Source organism: Canis lupus, chromosome 9 (genome assembly GCF_011100685.1).
Source record: "Canis lupus familiaris isolate Mischka breed German Shepherd chromosome 9, alternate assembly UU_Cfam_GSD_1.0, whole genome shotgun sequence".
NCBI lineage: Eukaryota > Metazoa > Chordata > Mammalia > Carnivora > Canidae > Canis > Canis lupus.
The window spans coordinates 27,447,053-27,474,251 of record NC_049230.1 but is presented as its reverse complement, the minus strand read 5'-3'; the positions used below and the strand labels follow the sequence as shown (position 1 = coordinate 27,474,251).

At 42.7% G+C, this 27,199-nt stretch overlaps 1 protein-coding gene and 1 long non-coding RNA gene across 5 annotated transcripts in view; one reads left to right on the top strand and one right to left on the bottom strand.

Annotated features, from left to right (window-relative positions):
- Positions 1–27,199, top strand: part of CA10 (carbonic anhydrase 10) — a 474,465-nt gene that overhangs the window by 332,761 nt on the left and 114,505 nt on the right. The gene's annotated exons all lie outside the window — the stretch shown is intronic.
- Positions 24,394–27,007, bottom strand: LOC119876646. Its single transcript, XR_005364513.1, has 3 exons — positions 26,767–27,007; positions 24,694–24,749; positions 24,394–24,601 (listed from the first exon to the last, which is right to left on the bottom strand). It is a non-coding gene; the product is annotated as an uncharacterized LOC119876646 (long non-coding RNA).

Genomic DNA, 27,199 nt, shown 5'->3' with positions numbered 1-27,199 from the left:
CTTTATCAAACACTTTCACTATGCTTAGCACAGCTAGATGTGCCAAAAACCAGTATGTCAAGCTGGATAGCTAAAGTGTACTTTTTTCTCTTTTCTTTCTTTTTTTAAAGTTCTAAGCTTTCTCCTTCAAAATGATAGGTGAACAACCTCTTATCAGGGACATTATAAACCAGAGGTTTAGCCATTTTAGAGATATAGATAGATGCCTTTGAGGATCTGTTGAGAGCTATGAACCCTCTTCCAAAAAACAAGCACAGATGTTTGTATACAACAGTCGATGTACATTTTCAGACACTGATCTCTGAAGCCCCAGGGTCTCTCTAAAGCCTTGAGGACTCTCTAAAGGACTCATGTGTAGGGAGAATTTGAGCTTCCTACAGGAGCCAAGGATAGATTAAAAAATTTTTGATCAGTAAATGCAGTTGCCTAGTCAAATGTGCACGTCTTGTTGCAAACATAAGAAAAATAAGAAGGAAGTTTTAGCCATTAATAAGGATGGGGCAGTAGACTTGTAGGAAGGAGGAAACATAAGAAGTTGAGTGATTTGCATTTAGAACTATTTCTATCAGGGCTTAACCATGGGTTCGAGGCAAGTTGCTTTCTCTCCCAGGGCCACTATGTCCTCTTTGATAAAATTATAGCAGGGGAAGGAGGGTATTTGAACTTTAATCAATTGACCCCAAATCTATAGATGCTTGCTGGGCTGGCTACATGCAAACCATTTGAAAAGCTTGTTCAAATATATATGTGTATATATATATATATATATATATATGTACATCTATAAAGCAATATGCGTGTGTTTGTGTGTGTGTGTATTACTGTGCTCAGTAGACATGGTCACATGTAGGAACCACTGGATTAAATGATCCTCAGATCACTTCCAAAACCACCACTCCAAGAGTCAGTGATTGTGTGTGTGTGTGTGTTATGAATTAGGATAGAATGGAGTTTGCAGCTTGAGCCTGGGAAACCTACAGAAACATCATCACTTTTCACAGTGTGGACAAATGCACATCTATTTTCATGCTGCCTGAATGCCCTCAGTACCTATTCCATGCCCAAATTGGCTGTGTCAGCCACCAACAGCTGGGGCTGTCCATGACAGGCCTGCGTGCCTCCCTGATGCTAGAAAGGCACTCTGGAGCTGTGCAGAGGCTCCCTGGGTCCCTCTTCTACCTGATGGGCAGCTGTTCTGGCAGATACCACTGGCAGATGGTCTGTGAGTAAGAACCTTAGTGTACCTGAGATGCTACTGGGAAGATGAGGGAGGGGGGATGATGTTTTTAAAGATGCAGATAATGACTAAATAATTGGTAACGAGGTCACCATCCTCATCTTTAAAGAGATTCATTCTGTGTTTTATAGAAAAAAGTACCAATGTCCCTGGAAGCTGTGAGAGCCAGGTTTGTAGTGACCTTCCCAGGCTTTGGTGGCTTTAGGGAAAGCACCAATGCTCTTGTCATGAATGCTGGAGGCCTTGGCAATGGACAGGACTTTGGGGAGGAAGGGGATGGGATGACAGATGCTACATTGTAAGTAGGAGATGGCTTTCCTGATCTGAAGTGTTCCAGGCAGCCTGACTACAGGTAGAGAAAAAGCCCAGAGCAGATCAATTCTATGGCCCTTCTGAGTTTAGCTCTAATTCCAGGCTAGAGTGGTCCAGAATTCGTGAAATGTACTTGAATTATCTAAAAAGATTTAAATCAGGGGATAGTAGGCTTTCTTATCTATTTTGTTGACTTGATCTTCCTGACTCCTTCATCCCAAATGATATAGGTTTCTCTGCATGGTGCCCTCGAATGTCCTCACTCTTCCATCTTACAAGGAAGATGATGCCAGAGACATGGCACTTGAACTCATAGTTCCTGGAAGTGGTGGGAGCAGGTTGGTAGTTTGTGAAGTCTGGTTGCCCCTAGCCTCTGCATAGTAAAATAAAAATGGCACTGGGCCCATGATAGAAGAGGTGAGCTCTGCTCAGCTCTCTCACTAACTCCCATGAGATCCTGACCAAGAAACATTTCCTTTCTGGGCCCCAGTGTCCTCCTCTGAGAAAGAATGGAATTGAGTCAAGAAGTCTGGAAGATGCCTTCCATCTAAACATCCAACTCCATGTTAGCGATCCAGAAATGCCCTAGGAAGGTCTGTCAAGATCCAGGTTGTCAGAGGGATGGCAAGAAGAACCTGAAAGAAAAATTAGCACCCCTGGATTCTGGTCCCACTACTGTGATTTACTGGAAACCTCTGTCCTTTCAAGAGTGCAGTTTCTCATTCTATAAAATAAAGTATCTATAGGGAAATCACTCTGACTTCTAGGACCTTTTTTTGAAGGAATTTTTTTTAAAACATAGTTTTAGGTCCACAGCAAAATTAAGAAGAAGGTATAGAATTTCCCATATACCCCCTATCCCCGCACATACATAGCCTCCCTATTGCCAATATCCCCCAGCAGAGTGGTACATTTATTATCATTGATGAGCCTATATTGACACATCATATAGTTTATATTCGAGTTCACTCTGGATGTACATTGTATGGGTTTGGACAGATATATAATGACATGTATCCACCACCATAATGTCATAGAGTATTCTCACTACCCTAAATACTGTCTGTGCTCTTCCTCTTTCTCTACCCCCTCTCCATCCCACTCCTTGCAACCACTGATCTCTTTCCTGTCTCTGTAATTTTGCCTCTTCCAGAATGTCATACAGTTGGAATCATATAGTCTGTAACCTTGCAGATTGCTTTCTTTCTAGGACTTTTTTGGGCCATGGTTTTCTTGTGCTTTGGATTGTCCCCCACTCCCACCTACCCTCCATATCCATTTTTAGAAAGCAAGGGGATTTGACACATTCAAAAGCATGAGCATATGCCCAGCACAGTGCTGCCCTGTGATCACCACGAGTGGGGGCAGTGTTTTGCCGAGGACATTGTGCTCCTCCCCACGGTCAGCCATGAGCTCTGTCAGCACTGGTCCCATCCAGGAGAGACTATTTTTAGTAAGGCCACGCAGGGCCTTTACCTCCTGAGGAAGCTGATGCCAGGGAACACAGACCTGCATCTAAAGGTACCTTTGTTAGGTTAATATGAAACAAACATCAATCTTGCACAATTCTTATACTAGCCGTGCTCCGATTAATTGAATCTTCCAGTTGATGTTTTGATGCCTACACATCTCCAAAATGTGTAATTCCATTATTCTCCTTTAGTAAGTGGAATATATTAGAACCATTATGGATGGTTGTGGCTCCCCCACCCCCAGAGCCTCATCACATATGTAATCTCAAATACACTCACTGTTCCATCTTAGGAGGAAGATGATGCCGGAGACAGCTCTGCATATGGACCAAACATGGAAATGTCCTCTGGAAGAGCATCTTTTAAAAGATTTATTTATTTATTTATTTATTTATTTATTTATTTATTTAAGAGAGAGAGAAAAGCAGAGGGAGGGACAGAGGGAGATGGAGACAAGCAGACTCCCCTCTGAGCAGGGACCCTAACTCAGGGCTCGATCCCAGGACCCCAAGATCATGACCTGAGGTAAAATCAAGAGTCAGACACTTACCCAACTGAGCCACCAAGGCACCTCCCTGGGAGTGCATTTTTAAGAAATAAGGAGGACAGTGAACATTTACTGAGAAGATGCAGTGTGCAAGCCTCTGGGCTGGCTACGCTACATATGCTATATCCTCCCACCCACTCAACGACACCTCACACTGGCCATTTGCAGGCAGTGAAACCAAGGGATAGAAAAGTTAAGCCTTCTGGAAAACCTACATCTGGACCCAAGCTCTTTCTAGAGGTCAGCCTGCTTGCTACACCTTATGTTCTTTGTGGTTTGTGTCTTTCTCCCAAAGCAGAATTGGCAATCCAGTTCTGATTAACCAATAGTCCCAAATAATTTGCCTGTAGTTAAATGAGTTTTAATAAAAACCCTGTTTAAAGTGAGGTCTTGCAGATTTTTTTTAAAGTTTCAGATATCTTGCCTTGATATGTGAAAATATCCTTGATTTTTCCCGCAATGAATACATTTCCTGAGTTGCACCATCTACTTTTTTCTTTCTCTACTTTTTCCCCCCTATTTTTCCACTCTGTTATAAATTTCTTTTATTGAAACTCTGGCTGTCTCTATTCTGGTGCTGTACAAAGGTCTTAAATAAATATTTGTTGAAAGAATGAGGAAATTTATAACATTGCATATTATATTTAGTGTATATATTATACATGATACTTATTTGGTTTTATTTGTTTGGTATCAATTTTTAAATATCATACAATTGAATTTGTGATATAAAAAAGATCCCTGCCTGAGTAGGAGAAGGTCTTGGAGCCCAATGCATAGAAATTAAAATTAATACAATATAGTAGGATGACACCCGCTGACCCAGGGGTAAAATGACCTAGTCTCCACTTCCACCTTAGTCACCAATTAGCTATATGACTTTGAGCCAAGCATGTAACCTCCCTAACCTCAATTTTCTACTAGTAAAATGGAGAAGGGGCACTACCAGCAGCTTTCCTTCCAGTTCCCAGGTGATGTCTATACGTTCAGGTGCCCAGCAGCAGAATGCCCTATTTACACACTCATTTTTGTTAACAGCAGAGCCAGAAACAAACTAAAAATACCCCTTTCCCTTTTGTGATACTCAAGAAATTCAAGGTGACTGGTGTAATTAACTTCTCTCCTTGCACCTTGGGAGACTCAACAAAAACCCTGGCAGAAAAGCAGTTGTTTTAATTTGCAAATATCTGTACTGCCTAGTTCAATTCAGCCTTCTTCCAAACAACTACCCAGCATCTGTTGACTTTGCAGAGGTGGGTCCCACGGTCACTGTTTGCTGTTTGATGTATTGTGTACAAAGAGAAAAGGGCTCTGAAAAGCAAATCCTCATCAGATTGCATCGAATGTCCAGAATCAGAGCAGGCTCAGGCATTGGAAGGCAGATGGAGACACAGCAGGTGGATAAATGATAACCCTACACTGAATGAAGAATTGACAAAGAAAGGTCAGAAATGAGATGGTAAGGAAAGAAAGCACAAGGAACACCAAACATCTGTCTAAAACACGCAAGGGGAAAAGAAATTGTCTTTGCTCCACAGATACCATGTGGGTCTGTATACTAATTTACCAATCAGCAGCTGTTCAGTATTTCCACTGTCCACCAGACCAGAGATGAGTTTATAACCGAGCTACAGAAAATTTCTCTAAGCCCAATCTCCGTTCAAAAACCTCTTGTTTTATCCTTCTATCTTTGCCAATAGCTTCAACACAAGACAAAACCTACTTTCTGTGGGGTACCCAGCCTCCCAGGGAATATTGTAAAAGAAATTTGCTTCAAATTAAAGATTATTGAGGATTATGGCTCCAACCATGGCCTATTACTCAGTTTTGTTGCAGACTGCAGTGTGTCCTTCGTTTTTAACCAGCATGGACTTCTAAAACTTTAATAGATGTATGTCATGTGGTAAAACAGTGGGGACAGGAAAATCATCTTACACCCACCCTCAACACCTGAAACCAAAGCCACATGGTTTCCCTTATCTTGGGTTTGTTTCTTTGAATTTTTGCCCCTCAAACGGCCACTGATCCCAAGGAAGTTGTCAAGAATTCCAGACTCTGTAAATTCCTGGTCTCAAATTCTCTCCACCCTCTCTTCCACCTAGGTTTATTTTAAACCATGAAACATCATTTCCTCTTTCTTCAACTCAAGTGGACTCAGATGTAAGGCCTGCTGGGTCCTCAGCAGCATAGGCCACAGAGAGAAGAAGGAAGATAGAACTGTATAAGATAGGAATAAAGTGATTGAACTAATCCTTTTCTCTCTATGGACTGTACTGGGAACAGTAAAACCGTTGGGGGGAAAAAACCAGTTCCTTCAAAGTTTTCCATTAACTGGTTTTCCATTAACTATGGGCAACCTTGGGCAAGGTGCTAGATCCCCCAACCTTCTGTTCCTTCACCTGTGAAACAAGGATAGTACATATCATATAGTGTTGTGAAGAGTTAACATTGATGAGGAGTTTGAGATGATGTTTAAACTACAAGGAACTGCATAGACATAAGATATTGTTATAATTGTAACAGTAGCATTCGGATGAGACATTGATCATTCCTAAAATTCACTCCCACATGATTTAGGGCTTCTATCTGCATAATACACAACAGCCTATCTATTGGATCTGTTGATGCTGGTGCTTATTTTCCTATTTTTTCTTTTCCAGATGTATAAAAACATAATTAATAGCTACTAGTCAATTTACTTTTGATTTGAGCATAATGAACAGCATGCTACGATGATGGCTTTACACATACCCAGCAACCGAGTCTGAGCTCCTACACTAATCATCATTCATTAATTCAATCTTTGCTTCTTACTTAAATGAATTGGCTTCTCATAATGTAGTTATTCTGACAAACATATGCTAGCACCCATCTTCTACTGCTCAGTACTTTGAAGCAGTTAAATGGGATTTGATTATGTTTAGCTATGATCACCTACCCTCTATCTGTTTTGGGGTTTATCAGGTCATGGTTCAAAACTTACTGAGCCTCTGTTACATGCAAAGCATCAGGAAGGAGTTGGTAAAGTGAGAGAATAGACTTCGAAAGCAAGGAGAATTGGACTCTGTTTCTAGCTCCCCTTTATGCCGTCTTCATCACTTGAGGCAAGTTACACAACCTCCTTGTGCCTGTCTTCTCTTTGGTAAAATCGAGGAAGAAAAATTACCCAGGGTATCCCTAAAGTACTTGGCATATTAACCCGAAATAGGAGTAGATGCAACATAGCACTTGTCCATTTATTTATCTTTCAGTTTTTCTCTCCTACATATCAGGAACAATATTCCTCTGTGTAGAGGTATGTATGTGTTTATTTTCAAGAACTTACCATCCAGGAGGAAAATACACACAAGTTATTTTGATACAAGATGGAATGAGATAGGCTTTAAAATACAGGTTTAAATAAAGTTTTATAGCATCACATAGAAAATGAATTAATGCCAAAGGTGGAAAGTCTCTAAATTGGCTTCCAAGGAGAGCAGGATCCTAATATGTAGAAAAGAAATAGTATTCACTTGGGTAGTTGATCCAGAAGAGCCAGTTCCACCACAAGGCCATGAAGAATTCATTTGTGACTGGTCATCTGAGTTGGTGGCACGACAGAGCTGATGATTCCCATATAAGGAAGAGGTTTTTAGCTTCTTATAGGGCATGGATGAATTTTTTTAGGTTCTTGATCATAGACACGTCTCCTAATGTGAGCCAGAGACTCTGAATGGGATGAGATTTACCTTTTGACTCAAACTTTTATGAGAAGACTTTACTAATTTCTCAGGGAACTAGTTGCTTCCTCTCTGGAGTTACCACTGTTCTACATATGCTCCTGCTTTGCATTTGTCATATTATATTTCAGTTGTTCATTTACATGTCTGTGTGACCTAAAGCATGGGGCTCTTATTTTATACATTTCATTGTGCCACTCAATTCTTTGAATATGGGATTCTCACTTAACATTTATCAAACAAATTAAGTTCTTCCTGCCCTCCCTGCTCCCTAGCTTATGGTAGCTATATAATGAGAGACTCTCAGAGGTAGTGAGGTTGTACCACAAGAAGACACTGACAGCCAGAAGCCAGGGTTCAGGAAATGTGGCAGCTCTCCTTCCATCTTTGGGAGGACCTTTAGTATCTCACGTCTCATCACCTGAGTGGCATGCCCCCCACCTCTCTCAGACACCATGCCTTCCTTCATCTAAAGAGGTTAGACTCAATTATCTTGAACATGCTTCTTGAGGTAAAAATTTCTTGAGACTCGGCTGTCTGTGGCTAAGGGTTGGTGGTTAGAAATACAGTTAGCCAGAAAGGCATCTAAGACACAAATAAATTCTCCTGACTTGTTGTCAAGGGAAGTTTTGTTTGCAAGAATCCCAAAAATGTTCCAGAAGTCCAGGCTGGGTATCCATCATTACACCCTCAGAGCTATTTATTTTCTCTCTCTTATTTCTAAAAGAAGAGTATTAATTAGCAAATCATGATGCCCTCTTCTTGTTTTCATGCCTGTTGAATTAAACCACTACTGGCCAAGCATCCATGGAGAGAAACAGCCCTTGGAATACAACATATGGCCAGGGCAAACCAGAAGGGACAGTGAATGTCACTACCATGTCCTACCATCATCCATCCCCAAAGATGGCATTTCATAGCTCTGGTCAGCCCCAGCCTTCACCTGAAGCACATTCCTCACACCTATTTTATAACAAGAGTCCTACAAGTCACTTTTCAAGCTATTCAAGAATTTCACAAATTCTGAGCCCCTCACCTGATTCTTCAAACTTGAATCACCTCAGAGTGGGGCTGAGGGATTTAGGTATTCACAAGCAGTGATTTGATGAGCAAGTTTGGGAATCTTGACTTGGGACTCTGATTCCAGCTGTGAAATTCTACTGACTTCTGAGCCACAGAGGTTCATCATCACTATTCAGTTGAAATGGCAACTCCATTTGTCACCCAAACAAAGGGAAATTCGAGAAAGCACTTGCTGGAGGGGAGGCATTCTCAAGCCCTGCTGCAGTGCCTTCAGGTAGAGCTCATTTGCACACCTGCATATTTTGTCCAATTTTCCAGCTAACCCTCTGTGAATAATTGCAGTTTTGCTAATTGAATCTGAGAGCACCTGTTTCTTAATCAATATTAATGCATCTCATGGACACGGAATTTGTAATGAATCATTCTAGGGGGGAAAGATTAATTTTTTTTAAAAGCATCCAGTGTTCATCTGCAAGCCAGAATCCTGTCTGGAGATGTGAGGGGCAGAGTGGGATTGCTAGGCAAGCAGGGAGGCCCGAGATGCTAAGCCCCATGGCGGGGCTCTCCAGATACTACTGCCCACTTATCTTTCCTCTATTTTTGGAAAAAGGAAAACAGGACCCATGACCTTACAGCCACTAAACACTGTGCTGCCGTTGCCCCCCCCCGTGCAAGGCCCTCACTAGCTCTGACCACTTCTTGGTTTTCAGTTTCACTGAACTCGTGGTCCTGAACTTCCCAATACAGGCTCTCTCTTGATCTTGGAATGAATCAAAAGGTGCTGATGTATGGTAGAGTGTTCTAGGAGGCAGGAAACTGAATTCTATGGCTCCCAGGGATCCGTCTTGACTCTCTGACCCAGGAACTTGGGTTTCTCTTCTCCTGATCCCTAAACAGTCCCAGTACAGAGGTTGCTTTCTGCAGGGAAATGTCCCTGTCTCCTCCTCCTGAGGAAAGCTAGATGCCTCCTAGCCTGAGCTAGATGCCTCATTTCCGTGACCCCTCCATCATACCTTCTAGCGCATTCTACACTGATTGTTTACTGATCTTCCCTCCTGAGTGGGAGCAGACACAGTGCCCTGTTCACCTCTGGCTCCTCTCCTAGCACAAGGCCTGGAAAAATGTCAGCACTTTATGATTTCAGGTTGAACAAGTGATTGAGCACTGCCTTATTTCCTCTGCAGTAAAGGTGTTCAGTGTGATTTTACAACTATCAGAGCTATTACCCTGTGGTCAAGGGGTGTTTTCTGCAATCTCCTCTAACCTGATGGAACAAAACCTCCTAACAAAGTGTGAAATCCTCTAAGACCTCATCATCTGGCTCACCTAGAATGGCCTTGTCCTTAGAAACCTGTCTGCAGGGTACTCATGCAACAATTCATGCCCCTGATCCAGTCTGCAAGCCAGCCAGCCAAACTTGACTTCCAAATGACACTGGATCTGAAGGACTTGTGGGCTCTGCCACTGGTCCTCCTCTGACCAATCCATCAGTTGAGTCTGGGGGGAGCCATCTGTGTGCCTAAGACTGGGCTTGTCCCATGGGCCAGTAGATTCAGAGTTGATGGTCCCAGGGAGGTTGATTGGCCCAAGGTGAACAAATACCTAGAATGCAGTATAACCTGAAAGCTGCTATTATTGAGAATGGGAACTCCCTTTCCCACAACCATCTCCTTTATCTGGGACAGCATCTCTCCACTCTCACTGGCCAAGGAAAGGTGCCTGAGAAGTCTGGACTCAGAGCAAAGAATATACTTTCCTGATGAATTTTTTTTCTGCCCCAAGCTTAGAGATGACCCATGAACCAATTGTGCCCCACAAAAGATGAGACTCCACCACTGGCCACATTCTAAAAATGTTGCTCTCTGCAATTTGTCCACAGTTTCATTGCACACTAGGACTGGGAGCTATTCCGTAATATTTCAGGTTTACCGTTCTGACATGTTTCTTGATCTCTCAGCCAGTTTATCCAAAAGCCAACTCAACATCTCTACTTAAATATTTCACAGGAACTCCAAACTCAAATATCTGAAACTAAATTGATGGTTTGATTACCAAACCAAGACCCCCCTCCTATCTTCCCAATCTCAATAAATGTTCCTACAGTCCACACAACTGTAAAACATCAACTACAAATCATATTTGATTTCTCTTTCTCTCCCTCCTCTCTCTCTCCCTCCCTTTCTCTCTCTCTCTCTCTCTGTCTCCCTCTCTACTTCCCTCTCCCTGTCCTTCTCCCTTTTTGACTATCTCCCTCCCTTCCCTCTCTCCTTCTCTCCCCCTCCCTCCCTCTCCCTCCATCTCTCTCTCCCCACCCTCCTCATTTTGCACATGTAAACTCTATTTCCAACATCAGTCCTTCTGTAGCAGATTTATCCTCATCCTAATAGCCCCCTGGACTTGACTTCAAAGTGCATGAACACCCAACCAGCAACTATCAGGGGCTTCCTCTAATTACCAGAGTCCACTCTGCCCAAGTACAGGCAAGCCTGGGGTGCCAAAAGAAGTCCTCACCCAATGACTGGCTACAGTTGGTGCATAGATATGGCAGTTCCCTTGCCTTATGCCTTAGTGAGATATTATATGGTCAAGTTATCCAGAACAGTAGCCATTAGCCATGGGTCGCTACTGAGCACTTGTGAGGAGGCTGGTGCAACTCTGAAACTGAAATTTCAATTTTATTTAATTTTAATTAATTTTAATTCAAAAGCTGACACTCAGTTCAGTTAATGGGGACCTTTTAAGTATGTGTAGTACAGTGTAGATATTGGAATCTTCTTTTTCAACTAGAAGCTCTATGAACCCTAAACCCAGATCAAGTATGTCCAAAGATAATGGTTGTTCACACTGAGATGTGCTATCATTATAGAATACATGCTAGATTTTGAAGCTCTACTATAAGAAAATGTATGTAAAATATCTCAATAATTTTGATTTTGACCACATGTTGAAATGATCATCTTTGAGATCTATTAAGCTAAACAAATATTCTTAAAACTAATTTTACCTATTTTCTTTTGCTTTTTTTAATTTGATGACTAATATTTTGAGTTATGTATGTGGCTCACATTATATTTTTACTGAAGAGTGCTGCTCTAAGGCATGTGTTCTGGCAAAAGCAAGCATCAGTTACGCATAGTAGCTTGATCACTTGCTTTAATTGACCTCCTTCCCTTTTCTGTCTTAGATCCCCTTTCCATCCTGTGTTTCCTGAAATCACCTCCCAATCAAATTACTGTATGAGAATCTTTGGGGGAACCCAAACAGAGAGAACTAAACCATCCTCAGTGCAACGAGATGAATTCCTATCTCTAGTGTCATATTTGGACTGTGGGAATAGGCTTCTGAGTTTCCAGCTTCCATTCTTATTCTGCTATCACTCATTCTTTACATAGCAGCAAGGCTGATCTTGGTGAACCCCAAATCTTAACAAATCCCACTCTTGCTTAAAAACTCTTCAATGCTGGAACACCTGGGTGGCTCAGCTGTTGAGTGCCAGCCTTCAGCCCAGGGTGTGATCCTGGAGTCCCAGGATTGAGTCCCACATCAGGCTCCCTGTATGGAACTTGCCTCTCCCTCTGCCTATGTCTCTGCCTGTCTCTGTATGTCTCTCATGAATAAATAAATAAAATCTTAAAAAAAAAAAAAAACTCTTCAATGCCTTTTTGTTGATCTTGCGGAAAAAATGAGACTATCCTAAACCTAACCTACAAGATCCAGCACAATTGGCCTGTCTGACCAGCGCCATCTTTCTGTGTACCCCAGTCTCTTCCCGTTTTTCTGTTTCAACTGCACCTGCTGCCTCTCAGGTTCCCAAGGATATAGGATAGGATCACCCTTTACCCCTCTCCACATGAATGCTCTGGACAGCCTCCTCCTGCCTCTCCTCTAGAGCACAGGTTAAATGTCACTTGTTCAAAGAAGACAGCCTTCAATTTCCAGAAAAACCATGTCAAATACCCCATTACACATTCTCTTAGCATCCTGTCCTCCTTTGCTTAGTCCTTATTACCATGTAATTGTGTATTTAATTGTTGACTGCCTTTCTCCACCATTAAAATATATGCTTGATGAGAATTCTTCATTTTAAAACCTATGCCCTGACATATAGGAGACACCCCATGAATATATGTGGAATAAATAAAAGAGCAAACTCACCATTTGCTATTTAATCATGACTTGTATTCTTACTTATGTTTGAGGGGACTAATAAATAATATGCCTTACCCCACTCCCTTCCCCCTACACACCTTGCATCCTGCATGGTTCACATTAAGTAAGAGGTAAACCCTAGAGTCGGATAGTTGAAGACTTAAAATCTCAGCTCTCTTAATGATGAAAACTATGTTCAAGGATGTGGCTGTGTTGTGCTATAAAGTGAATTTGAGAACATCACCCACTTCATCACCCCAAATTGGACTTACCCTCCTAAACCATAGGCCTGACCTCATAGGGGACAGGTTTTTACCATGAAGGCCCCAACATGACCAAGAGAGCCAACTAGAGCACCCCGTTTGCAGGCAGGTCGTTCTGAGCAGAGACGAAGGCACTGACTTCTTCCTCTCAAAGCAGAGAAGTCGGTCCACTTGTCCTTGGGGAGGAGTGAAGAGGGTAGAGATGGACCAGAAATGTTTGCCTGGGAAGAGTCCCTCCTCAGGAGTCAGGAGGCATAGGGAGCCAAGGTCTCCCTGTGACCAGGAAAAATGTTTACTCCCCAGTAAGAGGATGAGAATAGGTACCATTGGTGGGAGGCTCAACTGTATTGGGGTATGTACAAGTGCTATGAGAAGTGCTATGAAAATATAAGCTCTGATTAAGAAACTTCACACACACCTACCTGGCTGGCATCCTGCTTTCCCTCCTCACCTTTCCTTAAAAAAGTAAAAATAAAAATAATTCATTGCCTGTGAAAACTGGTCTTGGGCCTACAGCCTTGAACCTAAAAGGTAGCCTTGAAATGAAGCAGGCTTTCAGCCCACCCCTCCCAGCAGCCCAGCATTATATTGCCACCTCACTTGAAATGCAATAGCCAAACAGATTGGTTTTCAGGCTAAGGGGGAAAAAACAACTCCAATTAAAAATGTGCTAAAGTCCTTTGAAAATTCATAAGTAACAGCTAAGGATCTAGTCTGGTGCCCATATTCTGACAGTCTGACAGCATCATGGGTTGAACTCTTTTGAAAAAGTAACTTTAAAACTTGCATAAATTGCACCTTTTGTATTTTAAGTCACACAGGCATGACAACATGATTATTCATGACTTTGGAGAATGTTCTTGACAAAGGAAGAACATTAATATCCCCAGCCCTGTGCCCAATTAATAAGAAGCCCCAAGAATCAAAGAGAACAAACAAGTAGATCCCCTTCTCCATAGGAGGAGAGAAAGGTCTGTGCTTTGAAATGTGCTGGGGCCTGGGGTGTCACTTTTGAGAAGACAGGTGTGTGTTTCTGGCTAGTGGCTGATAAATATGCTCAGACAGTAACTGTTGAAGAGACAGGTCTCTCTACTGGCAACCGAGAGGGCTTTGATTTGCTTTGTGTTGCAAGTAGCAATTGAGCCTCTGAGAGTTCTGAAATAAGGAAGAAAAAGTAGTCAAGATGCCAGAAACATACAGATGGGAGACCCAGCAGAATAAAATGCAGGTACAAGCTTAAAATGATAGCTGCTCTTCATTGAAGGTATATGATGTATCCAACTCTGTACTGAAGCAGGTGACATGAGATCCCAGAAGAAGGTACTATCATCATCATTTCCTAGAGGGGGAAACTGAGACCAGGCAAGTTAAACAGTGTTCCTCCAGTCACACTCATGATAGTAAGGGGCAGAATGAGGATTTGGACCCAAGCCAACTGGCTCCAAAAACCCAATGGTCTCTTTCCATGATGCACCATCCTGCAAAAATCTAGCAACTTCTCCATTAGGCTGTGAGGATCTCTTGTCTCTGAATGTGTGCTCCATGCTTCTGTCTGCTTCTCAGGCAGGAGCTGACCAGCCCATGTTTCCTGAATTTATATCCCCTTTATCTCCCAGTCTCAGTCTCAGATTAGTAAGAAGAGAATCTGAACAGCCCAACTTCAGGAAGGGATCTAGACCTGATCAAGTCACCTATGCCCAGGGAGGAAGTTGTAGCTCAAATGTGGCTTCCAGAGGGTTCTATACTCTGAGGTCATTGCCAAAAACTCTGGATCTACTTTTGGCACACAAACTTCCATTGCTTATGAAAGTCCTTGCCTCCTCTCCAGCCTGGCACAACATAGATCGCTCCTCTGCACCAGGCCATTCAGTAGATACTTACTATGTCTGGGGCCATGTGCTGGGCACCATGGGAAATATTAAAGCATCTATAACACTGACCGCCTTCTGGGAACTTGCAGCCTGATTATAGAGACTCCCCAGGTGTACAAATAATGCAGCTCACACTGTGTGTGAGTATTGTGTGTGTGAGGGACTGTGTAAATCCCAGATTCTAAGTGCCCTCAGAGTCCAGGGACAGGAGAACTCACAAGCTGCTCTGCAGATTATGATGTCATTGTTGGTGAGGTAGAAAAAGCATGGGTTTGGAGTCAAGTATCTGTGTGAAAATCCCATTCCATTCTGTGACCTTGACAAGTTACCCAACTGTGCAGAGTCTCAATGTCCTCATTTGTAAAATGGGGGCAACGGCACTTGTCTCACATGACCATTATTAGAATTAAATTGCATGAGTGCATTTGCTCATCCAGTAGAAAGAAATCACTTCTCTTCTTTCCTTGCTTCCATGACAACCGTGACCCTTACCTCATCTTAACCTGTTCATCGTGTGTGTGTCTGCCTCTGTGTCTTTCCCTTTTGTGGATGTCCTAAGGATTTAATCCATATTCTAGTCCCCTTCATGGCTTAATTACTGAAGCATGAACTGTGAGACCTGTGTATCAATACAACCAAGCTTGGGCAACCAGATTTTATATCACATTTTTACCCCGTATCACCCAACAGTTACATTTTATAGGCAAGTGCTTGTACTCATTTGCATGTATTTACATAGTCTTCATAATTGTTTTTTAGTTATTGGGTATACCTCATAGTAGTAGTGGTAACAGTGATTCCAATAACTGTTAAGCAGTAACTAACTGCTAACACCTAAGGTTTGTTAAGTAGTTGCTGTATGTGTGATTTTTACATGTAGTCCCTTTTTTCATCACAACAGACCAATACTACCATTGCTGTCTCCATGTCACAGACGAGGAAGGTGAAGCCCTGAAGGGTGATGGAGTGTGTGGGAATGAGACAGAGGAGAATGAAAAGAGGAGCAGTAGGGGGAGTGGGAATACTGAGCAGCAGTGCAGAGCCCTCCACGTGCCATCACATGGATAGTGTCAAACCCTAACTCCGCAGGTGGTGTGGCCATAGACAAGGGGCTTAAACTCAGGGAAATGGGCAGCCTGCTCCCATTGCAGAACATTCTGTCTGGGAGCCAGAGGAGAACAGACCTGGGAACCAGATCTGTGAAAGGTGAGGGGCTGTGGTGATGCTGCCAGCATCCATTGGTCAAGTCTCATCTCTCTGGTTCCCTCCCGTCCTGGCCCCACTCTACCACCCCAGGCCTAGAACATTGGTACATGCTTGCCTGCCCCATCAGTGCTTGCCAAATGACCCAGGAAAGAGCCAGGGCTGGTTCTTTCACTCTATTCACTTTCTTGAATATAGGAGGCATAAGTGACAAGGCGGGGACGTGGCAGGAAAACCACCCGCAACGACAGAGGAAAAGATGGACTTCAAAGAATTCCATGCATGTGACTTTTGAGTTTCATGGAAAGTCAAAGGGTCCCCAGACCCACTAAAGCCAGTACAGAGTTGGCACTGCAAAGTCTGGCACAGAGAAGCTCCCTTGACTGACTTCTGGGAGGTGACATACTAGAGAGAAGGCTCTGCATGTGGACGAGCCTGGATTGGTGACCTCATTTCATTACCTTCTAGCTGTGTGGTCTCAGACAAGTCCATTAACCTCTCTGAACCTCTATTTCACATCTATAAAGTAAATATAATATTAGTACCAGCTAGTAGGATTTCTCTTGTGATTGAATGAGATGTTGTGCTCAGTGCAGGGTCTGGCACATTGGAAACATTCTATACAGTTTAGCAAATAAAAGTATTAATGTTTGTGTTATTTTGTGACCCTTTAAGCTCTCAGGGGTTTTATATCTTCTTTGTTTTGTTGTTTTAGTATTCCTTGTTCCTCTGTGGTATGTGGAGAGAACTCATGTTACAGCTGCATGTGGTAACTTGCTGCACACCACAGACAACTATGACTTAGAGAACATGGAAGTCTTGCCTTGAAAGCTTTTTATTTCTGAATGCAGTTTTACAATGTGCAGTTACTGTGTGTTCCTATGCATTAGAAAAAGACAGGTCCTCCCAAATAGTGCTAGGACACAAAAGAAAGCAAAACAAAAACCACAAGGGTTATTTAAGAAGCGTTTAACCTCAGTCCTATAAGAGAACAATGGACCTATAACATTAAGATTGAGAGGAAGCCTATCTAGCTCTCTTGCACCAGGTCCTCCAGTAACTGGGGGGGGGGGGGGGAGTAGCAACTTCATGGCCTGAGGCTAACAAGGATAGATATATCTTCCCCCTAAGCACAAATGGATCCCAATACTTTACACACTGCCTCACATTGCTGTTTGATTGTTGCCTGGGGGGAAGTTGTGGCCACCCTCCCATTATGGACCCTGTTATCTTCTCTTGTACCCCTGATTCACCTGCTCCAGGGCTGAGCAATCAATTCTTGTTGACTAACTGTTTTAGGATGCACTGGTGAGTGCCCAGGAAGCAGTGTTTGGCTTATTCACTATATTGAATGTTCTTGCTCTCTGGTCCAGTTAGAATAGATGGAAAACTACATGTGTATCCTTGATTCACCATGTTGATCCCATAGGATTCATTTGAGGCTGTGCCCACTCCTCTTTTATACATATCTGCTGTCTACCAATTCTGTTAGACTCAGATCAGGTTTAACTTCTTAAGCGAAATTTCCCTGAACACCTTTCTCCCCCCACCCCACGCCCGCGGCCCCCTGCACCAAGCACTCACACACACACAGACTAGGTCTTGGGCTTCTTTATATATTCCAGTGGCATCCTTTGCAAACCTCTGTCATGGCATTCAACATTTCATATATAATCATGGATTTGCTGCTCAGTCCCCACCAGCCTGAAAAGACTCTCTCTCTCTCTCTTTCATCTTTATTTTTCTAGTCCTAGCACACTGTCTGGCACATCATAGTCGCTTAAGCAATGTTAGATGAATGACCCAATTTGCCTAGTGGTGGCAAAGCCCTGCCTTCAGCTGTCCCATTCCATGAGCTTGCTGTAGATCCTGGGATAATATCTCAAGAGAAGCTGTCCACCCATTTAAAAAGACTACGAACAGGCTAAATATTAGTCATTCACATACTCTTTTCTCATTGAGTTGCCTTAACAAATGGCAGGAACAGATGGCATTCAAGACATGTTGTCATTATAAAAGTATGAAAATGTTATTTGTGTTTTAAAAAATTTTTTAAAAGAACCCGCACATCACTGCAGACTATTTTAAGAGTAGTCCTGGGAAAGCTGGTGTGGGGAAAATACTGTTCTTTGACTTTTTCCTTTTTGGTCTTGCCATGCCATCCATCTTCATCACTGGCCCTCTTCTTTCTGTAATCATGATAACTCTCAAAATTGAGTTCTGAGACTGGTTTGATATCCTTTTGTTCTAGAAGGAATGGGAACATTATTATGGATTGTACACCCACTATGTGCCAAGTACTAGCTACAGTACAGATTAACAGAACTCCTCTGTACTTTCTTTAATACGTAAAAATGGAATTTTACTATGGAAGTTCATGTGGCAGCAATGGAGAGGTCACTGTGGATCAGTTAAGATTTGATGTAGTGCCAGAAACTAAAATTTAGAGTCAGGGACCCTGACCTCATAAATGTCCCTACCCATGTAAGTACACAGCATCTTCCTTGCAGAAAGTTCCAGCTAGAAATTCTGGCTGGCTTGCCTTATTGTTAGCTGAGCACTAAGATCAATAGAGCAATATTTTATGAAATTCAATTTATCAGAAAATTTGACGACTTAAAGATGATGGAATGTCTTATTTATTGGCAATTGTAGAAACTTCAGGAATGTTTGGCACAGTGAATGCAGAAGCCTAAAGCTGATTTGAAATTTCCTGTCCTTGAAAGAAGACAATGATGGAGAGTTGCTTTTGAAAGCTGAATCTCAATTCCAAACCTTCACAGCCATGGCACAAACAAGCCAAGAGTCTAAGCCAGAATGACAGTGTCATTTGCAATGAGTTCTAAAGGCAAAATCAAAGCCAAACAAAAAACTAACATATCTTTACAAGTGGGTACAGCCTACAAAAATGTTAGCCTTTAAACTTTATCCCTTTGCCAACCTTCTCCCAAATGAAGTTGTAACTAATATCAAGTTGCAACTGAGAATCCCTGAATGCTTTCTGTCCTGTATGGGATCTGGGAACAGAGAAAGGGCACAAATGAAAACACTAAGGAAATCCAAGTAAAGCCTGTAGTTTAGTTAATAGTTGTGTATTAATGCTAACTTCTTAGCTGGGAGCAATGTACAATGGTTATGGAAGATGTGAACGTTAGGGAAAAGTGGGTAAGGGGTTACAGAAACTCTCTGTACTACCTTTGCAACTTTTCTGTAAACCTAAAATGATTCCAAAATGTAAAGTTGATTTTAAAAATTTGAGAGACTCAAATCCAGAGGTCACTGCAAGTAAGATGTGAAATATGAAAAAGGATGTGAGAGCTCGAGTCTGTCCAAAGGCCTGAATATGGAGTCCCCTCTCCTCAAATTAGCTGTCTCTGTGATTAAGTTCTTAACCTGCCTGAACTTTAGTTTCTTCATCTCTAAAAATTGGGCATAATTGAACCTACTTTATATAATTATTATGATAATTAAAAGAGTGTCTAAAACAAACTTGCAGGTAGTAAATGTTCAGTGCCCATTAGTTGAATTTAATCAAAGGCCAAAACAAGGTAAGAGTCAAAGCCAAAAAAGAGGGGTTTTGGTGGTGGTGTTTTTTTATAGCAGAAAATCCTTGCCAAGTCACCTCTCACAACTTCTGGACAGGCAAGAGTCTCATTTCAAGGACAGGGCAAGCTGATGAGCATTGCTGGTCATTGTCCACCAGGGACCTCTGGCAAGACTCTGCATAAAGTTGAACTTGGCACCATCTATTTCTCACCTTAAGTAAACACCTCTAATTAATGTAAAATCATTTCAGCCCTTTGACTCATGGAAAAAAATTTTTTTTTTTTTTTTACAAATTTTTTTTCCAAGTTGCTTGAATTAATAGCAACCTTACTTCCCTAGGTAAGTCCCATTATAAATAGACATTACCTCAAGGGAAAGAATCCTGATTCTGTCTGTAACATATTTTTTTCTTATCTCTGGTGTTGGAGAAATACATAAAAAGTAAACAAAAGTAAGCAAACTGGCACATTCATTTATCTTCTCATCTCCCTTGAAATAGATAGATTGCTAAGAAAATTAAATGTCAGTTAAGGAAATTACAGTTCAGAGAAGCTGAGCAACCTGCTCGGTACCTCCCAGCTGAGAGCGGAGGAGTCAGAACTTGAGCCTGACTCCAGGAACCATCCTGTCTCCTGCTAGATCACCTACCCACTCCACTGGAGTCAAGTTGAAGAATGCTAGTGGAATTTTGTCTTTTCTAAGCGGATTTTTCCCTCCAGAGCAGAGCTTCCCAGCATGGATGGGCAGCATGTTAGAGGATCATCCACTCCTACATATAGATTTGTGAAATTCATTCCATCTACTTCTGTCTTTATAAATCAAATAGGTACATTTTCGCTATTGGGTGCAGATGCAGAATCAAGCCTTCCCAACATGTCTCCTTGCTCTTAACAGAGCTGCCTCTATCCAAATGGAGCCTCTTAGGGAGATACCCATTGTGCTGAAGGAGATACCCATAGTGCTGAGCTGCCCTTGGACCCATCATCACAAAGCACCCAGTTCTTCCTACACTGCATGGAAAATTGGCATGAGTTCTCAGCTCCCTTTCTTGCTTCTGAACCTGGGTCCTGCACCTATTGTTGCCCAGCACTCCTGTTTTTCAGGGGAGTCCTGTTTGCCTTAGGTTGAGGTCTGGATCTGCTTACCTAGTGGTGACCTCAGTTTCATTTTTCCGGTATGATTTCCAGGACCTTCTCTTGCCTTTTCCAGGTGTCTGTCTGGCCTAAGTCATTTCAGCCCTCTGAACCCTGCCCTCCCATGTTCCTGACTTTCCTGCTGGATTGCCTGAGCCCAAGATACACACACACACACACACACACACACACACACACACACACACACACACGGAGGAACTGCCTGACTTGCAAGTGCTCATTAGCATTAAATGCCAAGTTTCAGGAATAACCAGCCTTCTTGGTTACAAGTAAATCGGAAATTGCTGCATTAACGCAGTAATGGAAATATAATGAAGGAATTTATTGTCCCTGAAAGACACTCTCTGCCACACAAACCCCATAGCGTATCTCCAGACGGTAAGTACAGCTCCATGCCTCTAATTCCTCTGCCCCACAATTATCTTGGGAGGACCGTGACCCTGCAGTTCTTCCTATTAAAAGTGTATTTCCTTACAAAATGAACTGTGCTTTATTGAATCGCATCATTTTGATCACTGGAAATTGACATATTGGGCTCATTAGCCAGGAAGTTGGATAGTTAATTTATGAGGCTTCCTCGGAGCCTGTCCCAGACCACTCATCGAGGGATCTAAACAGCCCACGATAAGATGGAAGAAAGTTACTCTGGCAGAGTTGCATTATTTTCCTCTCATTACAGAGATAATGAACAGCAAACTTCCCTGGTACAGATACCACTTCTCACTCCTTGCCTCCCCCCACCTCAAAATGATTTTGCTTTATCGCAACCCGATACCATTTGATGGGCAAACAGTCTTATTCTGCTCATTAGCACCGTTTTTCGTTTAAAATGCTCCAACTGCTGAGATGAAAAGGCAATCTGAGTCTTTGCCTTTATCTTTAATATTTAAAACTGTTCACACAACCTTTTAAAAATCAAATATTGATGCTGCTACCTGTTGTTCTTCAAAGTGGAGCAATTATACTGCAGGCCCTTCTCGGCAAGACTGTCTTTATTAGAAATGAGGATGGGGATGTTAGGGAGGCATTTCTTTCCCTCTCCGTGGCCTCCTTCCACCCAGGATGGGAAGCGGGGAAGAGCGCTTGGCTCTCATTAAAGGAATGTGCTGAGGCAGCCACCCGTAGTGGGAGGGCTGGCAAGGGATGCGGAGATGCAAGGAGCATCCTCAGAGTAGATTTTGCAGAGTGGTCCAGCGCCCTTGGAGCTATAGAGCTTCCTAGGCTCCTGGCCAGCTTGCCCGCAGGAGGCCGGCTTCCTTCAACCTTTACTACCTGGATTCCTGGGGACCCGCAGGTCTGGACGATGGAATGGTTCCGCACTGCCCTCTAGTGGCTGAGCCCAGAGGTAAGCGGCAGAAGGCCGCCCTCCGCTGCATTCAGCACTCAGGGAGCACCTGCCCTGGGCCAGGGACTGGGGATACTGAGCTGAGCAAGACACACGGCCTATCCTCAAATTCCTCATGGTCCTTAGAGGAGACAAACACATAGCAAATAATTACAAAGCAGTGCGTGCGTGTTATTACACACAAACATATTCAGAAACATCACCACCCCGCGTGCGGGGTCTCAGGGGACCCTGAAAAGGTGACCTGGAGGGATGAGGAGGGGGTTTGCCAAGCAGAGGAAAAGGAGATGTAGCTGGGGGCCTGATTGGGAAGAGCCAGGACAAGACTGAAAGGGTGAGCAGTTAGGAGACAGTAAGAGTTCAGTTGAGGTACTAGGTACTGTCAGTTTTTAAGAGGCACATTTCCTCTTCACGTTTAAACATCTCTTTGGGATGCCTCCTACAAATGGTGGTGTGTCACTTGTAGTGTTTTTCTCTTTTCATGGTGGGGCATAAAATCACCGTGCATTTTACAGTCTCTCACATCTGATATTTGAGGAAATACAGTAAAGTAAGGGCTTAAATTAGGCAGTGGTTGGGGAGATGGAGACGACATGGCAGGACAGCATAAGGTAAAGGGACAGAAGAAGATGAAGCAGTGGGTCTAGAGACAGAGAGAAGAGGACAGGTTATGGAGACTTTTAGGAGGAGGGATTTTTATAATCGTTGAATGTATGTCAGAGACGAAGAAGAGGGGAGATCCTCAGTGAGTGTACGTGTAAACAACTGGAAGAAACTAGGAAAAAAAAACAAGGTTCACTGTGAATATTTAAAGTTCTTTGACGATAGCAGGGATATGGGGAATTACATACCAGGAAGTCTCCATGAGGTCAGCTCACTGAATAAAATTCTGTTTTCAGTGGACCAGAATGATGGAGGCGGGATGGGGAGAGGGTCTGGAAATGGAGCACATGATTTATTTCTGGCCTTTGAGGCGTAAGATTGTCTTCTGCATGTAATTTGCTCTAACTTATCTGGCAAATACACAGGCCTAATTGTACAGATAACCTGGGAGCCACTGAGTACGTTTGTCACGGATGAGATGGAAGAGGACCATTTGCTTGCCCATGCTGGATTCCCAGTGAGCTGATTCTAGGATCTTTCATAAAGACCCCCGCCCCGTGCTGCACGCACTCTCCACAGCCTTCCCTCTGTGGGCATTTTACCATATTAAGGACGCAAACTGGCTCATGTAACTATTGCTTTGGAGCCATGAATTGGAATATCAGTTGCATTAAACAGAGCCACATATTTCTGAGATTTTGGTTATTGCTGTATTTATCTTCTCATCCCTAAGGTGAGATTCTAGTTGGTGCAGACAGCTACTTAATCATTTTGTTGGGCTTGTCGCGGTTGCTGATTTGTAGATTTTATTCCTATAGCCAAGGATCGGGAAGAGAGAGAAGGGCATTGATGGGGTGGTAACGGCAGCGTTGGTGGACACTACCAGAAGGCAGAGGGGTATAGCTCGCTCTGATAAATGCGGCAAATCTGGAGAATCACTGTGGTAGGACAGTGCTTGACAGCAGGAAATTATTTCTTAGGAAAAGTCTCCTTTTCTAACATGGTTTCACATCATTGCAGAAAGAATAGGACAGACATGCACTCACATCTTCCCTCCTTCGCTCACTGGCTGGGCACCAAGGCAAGTCATTTCACCTCTTTCAAACCCTGGTTTTCATAATTTGTAACTCAGAGATGGTAATACACCATACTGCCCATGTTTTGCTTAAAAGTAAGCAGGATGACCTTTGTAAAGCGTCAGCGAGGAGTCTGTCGCATGGCAGGTATCTGGTACCTCCTGTCCCAGACTCCCTGTATGACCCCCATCCTGGATTGCTGGTGTCTCAATCACTCTGGAAATATGGATGGATCACTCTGCTGTTCCCTTTGCATGACTTGTATTTTCCCATCCTATCTTCACTGATGCCTCCCCCTACCCTAGATACCTCTGGACATCCACATCCTACCATCTCCATCTCCAAGGCCCACTTCAGATGTCAGCTTCTATGGGAAACATCCCTGGCACTCCTGGATGGAAGTGGAAGCAGGGATTTCTCTCTCCTCAGAGCCAATAGAACAGCTCAGCGTGTGGTCCGCGTGGGCTCTTTCACAAACATTATCTCTGACACGTAGAGCCCTGTGACCTATTTACCCTAGCTGAGCCTTAGTTTCTTCATAAAAATAGTGATAATAAAAATATCTGCTTCCTGGGGCAAGTGGCAAGGATCAAGTACCTAATACATGCCCAGTGGCAGACACATAGAGCTCAATAGATGGTAGTGATGTTGACATAGTAGTAGCAATAGTATATCTAGATGCGATCTCTAGTCAGAAAATGTAATTTCCTTGGCTGCTTGTTTCTGGAAAGGATGCAGGCTGTTTCTAGAAATTGGTCTCTTTTTTCATGGTCTCCCCCGTACTGGTTAGAGGCTGCAGTTGTAAGTGGCTGCAGTGAGGGATCCAACAAAATAAATGCATCAGAGCCCTATTCGGATTTGGATTGTGAACGATGTTTATTTATCAGCTTAAGACCCTAAGCCTTCCTTCCCGGGCACAGGAAGTGTTCATTACATTTGAGAACCTCTGAGAAATACAAAGCATGTGAAAACTGGACAACAATGGAAAATCTCAAATGCACAGTCATTCAGAGGACAAGACAAAGAGCTCTGGTGAATATAGAATGAGTGACCTTCCAGATGGGAACAGGGGTGGTCTCACCTTGGGAGAAGAAAGAAGCAGTGGGATGGGAGTACTTGGGAATTCCCCCATGATCCCCCAACAAATATACCTGTGAGCAAAAGGTTTCCTACTTTTATGCATTTGTCTTCTCTGAAATTATTCCACGATTTTCAGAGTCAGCCAACATCTGAGGAGGAATATTAAGAGGTTCACCATTTAGATAATGGGACATAGTATATAAATTCCTAGTATATAGAACTAGGCCATGCTTTACTGGGTTTCAAGGTCAGTATATTCCAACTACCCAGGTGACTGTCATTTGTCTGCTCCCATGCATGATCGCCCCATAAGATTTGTGACATGAATCATGAAGAAAGAAGGGAAAGGGGTTGCCTGGGTGGTTCAGGAGGTTAAGTGTCTGCCTTTAGCTCAGGTCATGATCCTGGGGTCCAGGGATCGAGTCCCACATTGGGCTCCCTGCTCAGTGGGGAGCCTGCTTCTCCCTCTGCTGCTCCCCCTGCTTGTGCTCTTTCACTGTCTCTCAAATATATAAATAAAATTAAAAAAAAGAAGAAGAAGCAAAAGGAAAGGAGAAGAGATGAGAAGAAAAGAGGAGAGAAGGGAAAAGGAGAGGGAGAGACCTCATAAATGGGGCCTCATCTACTTGGGTAACAGATATGTTACTGGCACTATATTCCTAATTTATCCCTGGGTCATTCAGTGCCCCTGAGAGTTGGTATTCTCAGTAGCTACCCAGTTGGCCCACTCCTTCATAGAGGTCTAATTTCATGGGGGAGAACAGATTGGAAAGGAAGACTGACCAGACTTTTCCTGTCCAATATGGTAGCTACTAACTTCATATACTTGAAATGCCTCAAGATCAAATTGAGATGTACTTTGAGTGCAAAATATATCATCCAAATTTCAAAAATGTACTCTGAAAAAAGAAAGCAAACTATCTCATTAATAATTTCTGTATAGATAGCCTGCTGAAATAATATTTGGGATATATTGTGCTAAATGAAATATATATTCTTAATGTTAATTTCATCGTGGAGTTTTTTTAGCATAACTATTAGAAAATTTAAAATTGTAGATGTAGACTTGTTTTCTATCTCTATGGAAAGCTGCTCTAGATTGACCCCTGGGCCCACATTATAACCATTATATCACACATAGCCCAGATTTTAGCATGAGATGTGATTATAGAGTATCTTATGTCAAAATTTTAAACTTATTTAAAAATTATTTTATTTGCATGTAAAATTGAGACAATGCAAAGGGCACAAGAAGAAAATTTAGTCTCATACCCCTGGCCCTCCTTTTCCAAATTCCTCTTGATTTCTCCCCCATAAGCAAGCACCCCATTAGTGTTCTATACACCCTTCCAGAGATATCCAAGAAATAGCACTGCCCAGTGCCTCCTCCAGTCTCCACCATTCCCTATTGTCTGCCCTGTCTCACTTATTTACATTATCTGCTGGCCACTGTGGGCATTTGAGTATGCCTTAAAGAGTGACAGTTCATGGTGGACAAGAGTCCGTAAGAGCAAGGACACTGAGGAAGATAATGTTGAATGATTAATTTGAACACAAAGATGTGAGGGATGAACAAAAGGACTTATTATCTGATCATCCCCCAAACATTTGCAATTTCTAATGTCTTTGAAAAATTGGCATCAGGGATTCTAACATAATTGGTGGGACCAGCGATACCCACATAAGGGAATGTTAAGAAAGTGATCTATGAGCTCTGTTGGCACCTGTGCACCACTGTGTCCACCCCAATGTCCCTCAAAAGGCATTTTTCCTCTTTGGAGATGAAATAACTGGAGATGGGGAGTTATTTGCCTAAAGGCTTGTGAATCAGAAATTGAATTAAATGACCCTAAACTAGAAATAACTTTTCTAAGGCAAGTTTTAGTGTGTTAATTAAGGTGGCCTAACCTTGAATTTTCACGGTTTAGGGAAAACAGTGGCCTGAAGATGAATCCATTTATAGCTTACTATATGTTTAGAGAGAGTTTCAATGCTATTGTCTTTATAATTATCAAGGCAACCCTCAGAGCCTGGAGGATGGGGAAAGGATAAAGAAAGTCATTCTGTATTACTGTGCCCTGCCCCAAGCCTTGAATATCTGACAGAGTGGTAGAAAGAACATCAGGGGAAACTGAAAGAGCAAGATGGTGGTTTACTGAGTTCCACCTAGGCTCACTGAGCAGACTGGAGGGCAGAGCTTGGAACAGGTCCCTTGATGATGCTGGGTACCACCATGTCCATTTTTTGCAACAAATAGAAACCAACCATCGTTCAAGTGCTGGGGATGCAGTAGCAGACAGGAAAGGGAAGTGTAAACATGCCTACATTATCGTTTCCCAAAAACTATAAATATATTTAAATACATAGGAGTGTACTCAACCCAGCTTGACTTGAGCTAGTGCATATCACTAGGGTGGACCCCCAGTGCACCAAAGGAACAGAGGAACAGAGGTTTCCATGGAGACAGTACTACTGGCCAGTCATCTGATATGATCTTGATTCTGGTTTCTCTATCCAAATGGCCACTCACTACAGAGTCAAAAAAAAAAAAATTGGATCCAGGCAACGAAACATGAGAGGCTTGGCAAGAAGTCTGCAG